At 52.4% G+C, this 5,000-nt stretch overlaps 7 non-coding genes and 1 pseudogene across 7 annotated transcripts in view; all 8 read right to left on the reverse strand.

Annotated features, from left to right (window-relative positions):
- Positions 1-298: 298 nt before the first annotated feature.
- LOC138216339 (5S ribosomal RNA) lies at positions 299-417 on the reverse strand. Its single transcript, XR_011180050.1, has one exon. It is a non-coding gene; the product is annotated as a 5S ribosomal RNA (ribosomal RNA).
- Positions 418-954: 537 nt separating this feature from the next.
- LOC138217502 (5S ribosomal RNA) lies at positions 955-1,073 on the reverse strand. Its single transcript, XR_011181214.1, has one exon. It is a non-coding gene; the product is annotated as a 5S ribosomal RNA (ribosomal RNA).
- Positions 1,074-1,610: 537 nt separating this feature from the next.
- Positions 1,611-1,729, reverse strand: LOC138218083 (5S ribosomal RNA; annotated as a pseudogene).
- Positions 1,730-2,266: 537 nt separating this feature from the next.
- LOC138244930 (5S ribosomal RNA) lies at positions 2,267-2,385 on the reverse strand. Its single transcript, XR_011193545.1, has one exon. It is a non-coding gene; the product is annotated as a 5S ribosomal RNA (ribosomal RNA).
- A 537-nt stretch (positions 2,386-2,922) lies between these two features.
- On the reverse strand, positions 2,923-3,041 carry LOC138216091 (5S ribosomal RNA). Its single transcript, XR_011179803.1, has one exon. It is a non-coding gene; the product is annotated as a 5S ribosomal RNA (ribosomal RNA).
- A 537-nt stretch (positions 3,042-3,578) lies between these two features.
- On the reverse strand, positions 3,579-3,697 carry LOC138244648 (5S ribosomal RNA). Its single transcript, XR_011193263.1, has one exon. It is a non-coding gene; the product is annotated as a 5S ribosomal RNA (ribosomal RNA).
- Positions 3,698-4,234: 537 nt separating this feature from the next.
- LOC138216092 (5S ribosomal RNA) lies at positions 4,235-4,353 on the reverse strand. Its single transcript, XR_011179804.1, has one exon. It is a non-coding gene; the product is annotated as a 5S ribosomal RNA (ribosomal RNA).
- A 537-nt stretch (positions 4,354-4,890) lies between these two features.
- The window catches only part of LOC138244649 (5S ribosomal RNA), a 119-nt gene continuing 9 nt past the window's right edge, over positions 4,891-5,000 (reverse strand). The window contains exon 1 of the ribosomal RNA XR_011193264.1: positions 4,891-5,000. This exon is cut by the window's right edge and continues 9 nt beyond it. This is a non-coding gene — a ribosomal RNA (5S ribosomal RNA).

A 5,000-nucleotide genomic window follows, 5' to 3' on the forward strand; every position in this document is an offset into this window, starting at 1 on the left:
TCTGAGCTCTGTGGAAAACGATCTCAATACAATTCTGAAAAACGCGACTCTCCGAACGCCAGCAGAACAAGTCTCCACAGCCGAAGCGCTGTGTCTCTTTTCAGCTGGCGATAAACCTTTCCTCGATCCTTTGCGGACTTGTAAAACTGTTCCTGATCAGAATAAAAAACGCTCACGCTAATACACAAGCACCCGTGTCTCGCCAAAGCTGACAAATAAACAGACGGACAAGCCGCACTGCACGTGTGAACAGGGGAATGAGCGAGCGAGCGGGGATAGGGCGCCTCCTGCGCTTAAAAGCTTACAGCACCTGGTATTCCCAGGCGGTCTCCCATCCAAGTACTAACCAGGCCCATCCCTGTTTAGCTTCCGAGATCAGACGAGATCAGGCGTGCTCAAGGGGGTGCGGCCGTAAGCGAGCAAAAGGCTCGCTGGCACCCTTCTTATTGAGAGGACAGCTCCGTCACCTCTTTTACGACGCTGCTTTTTTTCTCTTGCGTTTTTCTCTTCTTCCCACGTTCTCTCTCTTCACTGCCTTCGTCCCCGATCTATTTCACTTCAGCCTTTCACTCTTGCTTCCTTCCAATGAGGACGGAGCTGCGGGAGAAAGGGCGCTATAGAGGATCGCTGTGGAGAGCTGCTGCTGTGCTTTGACATCTGAGCTCTGTGGAAAACGATCTCAATACAATTCTGAAAAACGCGACTCTCCGAACGCCAGCCGAACAAGTCTCCACAGCCGAAGCGCTGTGTCTCTTTTCAGCTGGCGATAAACCTTTCCTCGATCCTTTGCGGACTTGTTAAACTGTTCATGATCAGAATAAAAAACGCTCACGCTAATACACAAGCACCCGTGTCTCGCCAAAGCTGACAAATAAACAGATGGACAAGCCGCACTGCACGTGTGAACAGGGGAATGAGCGAACGAGCGGGGATAGGGCGCCTCCTGCGCTTAAAAGCTTACAGCACCTGGTATTCCCAGGCGGTCTCCCATCCAAGTACTAACCAGGCCCATCCCTGTTTAGCTTCCGAGATCAGACGAGATCAGGCGTGCTCAAGGGGTTGTGGCCGTAAGCGAGAGCAAGGCTCGCTGGCACCCTTCTTATTGAGAGGACAGCTCCGTCACCTCTTTTATGACGCTGCTTTTTTTCCCTTGCGTTTTTCTCTTCTTCCCACGTTCTCTCTGTTCACCGCCTTCGTCCCCGCTCTATTTCACTTCAGCCTTTCACTCTTGCTTCCTTCCAATGAGGACGGAGCTGCGGGAGAAAGGGCGCTATAGAGGATCGCTGTGGAGAGCTGCTGCTGTGCTTTGACATCTGAGCTCTGTGGAAAACGATCTCAATACAATTCTGAAAAACGCGACTCTCCGAACGCCAGCCGAACAAGTCTCCACAGCCGAAGCGCTGTGTCTCTTTTCAGCTGGCGATAAACCTTTCTTCGATCTTTTGCGGACTTGTAAAACTGTTCCTGATCAGAATAAAAAACGCTCACGCTAATACACAAGCACCCGCGTCTCGCCAAAGCTGACAAATAAACAGACGGACAAGCCGCACTGCACGTGTGAACAGGGGAATGAGCGAGCGAGCAGGGATAGGGCGCCTCCTGCGCTTAAAGGCTTACAGCACCTGGCATTCCCAGGCGATCTCCCATCCAAGTACTAACCAGGCCCATCCCTGTTTAGCTTCCGAGATCAGACAAGATCAGGCGTGCTCAAGGGGGTGTGGCCGTAAGCGAGAGCAAAGCTCGCTGGCACCCTTCTTATTGAGAGGACAGCTCCGTCACCTCTTTTACGACGCTGCTTTTTTTCTCTTGCGTTTTTCTCTTCTTCCCACGTTCTCTCTCTTCACTGCCTTCGTCCCCGCTCTATTTCACTTCAGCCTTTCACTCTTGCTTCCTTCCAATGAGGACGGAGCTGCGGGAGAAAGGGCGCTATAGAGGATCGCTGTGGAGAGCTGCTGCTGTGCTTTGACATCTGAGCTCTGTGGAAAACGATCTCAATACAATTCTGAAAAACGCGACTCTCCGAACGCCAGCCGAACAAGTCTCCACAGCCGAAGCGCTGTGTCTCTTTTCAGCTGGCGATAAACCTTTCCTCGATCCTTTGCGGACTTGTAAAACTGTTCCTGATCAGAATAAAAAACGCTCACGCTAATACACAAGCACCCGTGTCTCGCCAAAGCTGACAAATAAAGAGACGGACAAGCCGCACTGCACGTGTGAACAGGGGAATGAGCGAGCGAGCGGGGATAGGGCGCCTCCTGCGCTTAAAAGCTTACAGCACCTGGTATTCCCAGGCGGTCTCCCATCCAAGTACTAACCAGGCCCATCCCTGTTTAGCTTCCGAGATCAAACGAGATCAGGCGTGCTCAAGGGGGTGTGGCCGTAAGCGAGAGCAAGGCTCGCTGGCACCCTTCTTATTGAGAGGACAGCTCCGTCACCTCTTTTACGACGCTGCTTTTTTTCCCTTGCGTTTTTCTCTTCTTCCCACGTTCTCTCTCTTCACTGCCTTCGTCCCCGCTCTATTTCACTTCAGCCTTTCACTCTTGCTTCCTTCCAATGAGGACGGAGCTGCGGGAGAAAGGGCGCTATAGAGGATCGCTGTGGAGAGCTGCTGCTGTGCTTTGACATCTGAGCTCTGTGGAAAACGATCTCAATACAATTCTGAAAAACGCGACTCTACGAACGCCAGCCGAACAAGTCTCCACAGCCGAAGCGCTGTGTCTCTTTTCAGCTGGCGATAAACCTTTCCTCGATCCTTTGCGGACTTGTTAAACTGTTCCTGATCAGAATAAAAAAAGCTCACGCTAATACACAAGCACCCGTGTCTCGCCAAAGCTGACAAATAAACAGACGGACAAGCCGCACTGCACGTGTGAACAGGGGAATGAGCGAGCGAGCGGGGATAGGGCGCCTCCTGCGCTTAAAAGCTTACAGCACCTGGTATTCCCAGGCGGTCTCCCATCCAAGTACTAACCAGGCCCATCCCTGTTTAGCTTCCGAGATCAGACAAGATCAGGTGTGCTCAAGGGGGTGTGGCCGTAAGCGAGAGCGAGGCTCGCTGGCACCCTTCTTATTGAGAGGACAGCTCCGTCACCTCTTTTACGACGCTGCTTTTTTTCCCTTGCGTTTTTCTCTTCTTCCCACGTTCTCTCTCTTCACTGCCTTCGTCCCCGCTCTATTTCACTTCAGCCTTTCACTCTTGCTTCCTTCCAATGAGGACGGAGCTGCGGGAGAAAGGGCGCTATAGAGGATCGCTGTGGAGAGCTGCTGCTGTGCTTTGACATCTGAGCTCTGTGGAAAACGATCTCAATACAATTCTGAAAAACGCGACTCTCCGAACGCCAGCCGAACAAGTCTCCACAGCCGAAGCGCTGTGTCTCTTTTCAGCTGGCGATAAACCTTTCCTCGATCCTTTGCGGACTTGTAAAACTGTTCCTGATCAGAATAAAAAACGCTCACGCTAATACACAAGCACCCGTGTCTCGCCAAAGCTGACAAATAAACAGACGGACAAGCCGCACTGCACGTGTGAACAGGGGAATGAGCGAGCGAGCAGGGATAGGGCGCCTCCTGCGCTTAAAAGCTTACAGCACCTGGTATTCCCAGGCGGTCTCCCATCCAAGTACTAACCAGGCCCATCCCTGTTTAGCTTCCGAGATCAGACGAGATCAGGCGTGCTCAAGGGGGTGTGGCCGTAAGCGAGAGCAAGGCTCGCTGGCACCCTTCTTATTGAGAGGACAGCTCCGTCACCTCTTTTACGACGCTGCTCTTTTTCCCTTGCGTTTTTCTCTTCTTCCCACGTTCTCTCTCTTCACTGCCATCGTCCCCGCTCTATTTCACTTCAGCCTTTCACTCTTGCTTCCTTCCAATGAGGACGGAGCTGCGGGAGAAAGGGCGCTATAGAGGATCGCTGTGGAGAGCTGCTGCTGTGCTTTGACATCTGAGCTCTGTGGAAAACGATCTCAATACAATTCTGAAAAACGCGACTCTCCGAACGCCAGCCGAACAAGTCTCCACAGCCGAAGCGCTGTGTCTCTTTTCAGCTGGCGATAAACCTTTCCTCGATCCTTTGCGGACTTGTTAAACTGTTCCTGATCAGAATAAAAAAAGCTCACGCTAATACACAAGCACCCGTGTCTCGCCAAAGCTGACAAATAAACAGACGGACAAGCCGCACTGCACGTGTGAACAGGGGAATGAGCGAGCGAGCGGGGATAGGGCGCCTCCTGCGCTTAAAAGCTTACAGCACCTGGTATTCCCAGGCGGTCTCCCATCCAAGTACTAACCAGGCCCATCCCTGTTTAGCTTCCGAGATCAGACAAGATCAGGTGTGCTCAAGGGGGTGTGGCCGTAAGCGAGAGCGAGGCTCGCTGGCACCCTTCTTATTGAGAGGACAGCTCCGTCACCTCTTTTACGACGCTGCTTTTTTTCCCTTGCGTTTTTCTCTTCTTCCCACGTTCTCTCTCTTCACTGCCTTCGTCCCCGCTCTATTTCACTTCAGCCTTTCACTCTTGCTTCCTTCCAATGAGGACGGAGCTGCGGGAGAAAGGGCGCTATAGAGGATCGCTGTGGAGAGCTGCTGCTGTGCTTTGACATCTGAGCTCTGTGGAAAACGATCTCAATACAATTCTGAAAAACGCGACTCTCCGAACGCCAGCCGAACAAGTCTCCACAGCCGAAGCGCTGTGTCTCTTTTCAGCTGGCGATAAACCTTTCCTCGATCCTTTGCGGACTTGTAAAACTGTTCCTGATCAGAATAAAAAACGCTCACGCTAATACACAAGCACCCGTGTCTCGCCAAAGCTGACAAATAAACAGACGGACAAGCCGCACTGCACGTGTGAACAGGGGAATGAGCGAGCGAGCAGGGATAGGGCGCCTCCTGCGCTTAAAAGCTTACAGCACCTGGTATTCCCAGGCGGTCTCCCATCCAAGTACTAACCAGGCCCATCCCTGTTTAGCTTCCGAGATCAGACGAGATCAGGCGTGCTCAAGGGGGTGTG

Source organism: Lepisosteus oculatus, chromosome 14 (assembly GCF_040954835.1).
Source record: "Lepisosteus oculatus isolate fLepOcu1 chromosome 14, fLepOcu1.hap2, whole genome shotgun sequence".
In the NCBI taxonomy this organism is placed as follows: Eukaryota; Metazoa; Chordata; class Actinopteri; order Semionotiformes; family Lepisosteidae; genus Lepisosteus; species Lepisosteus oculatus.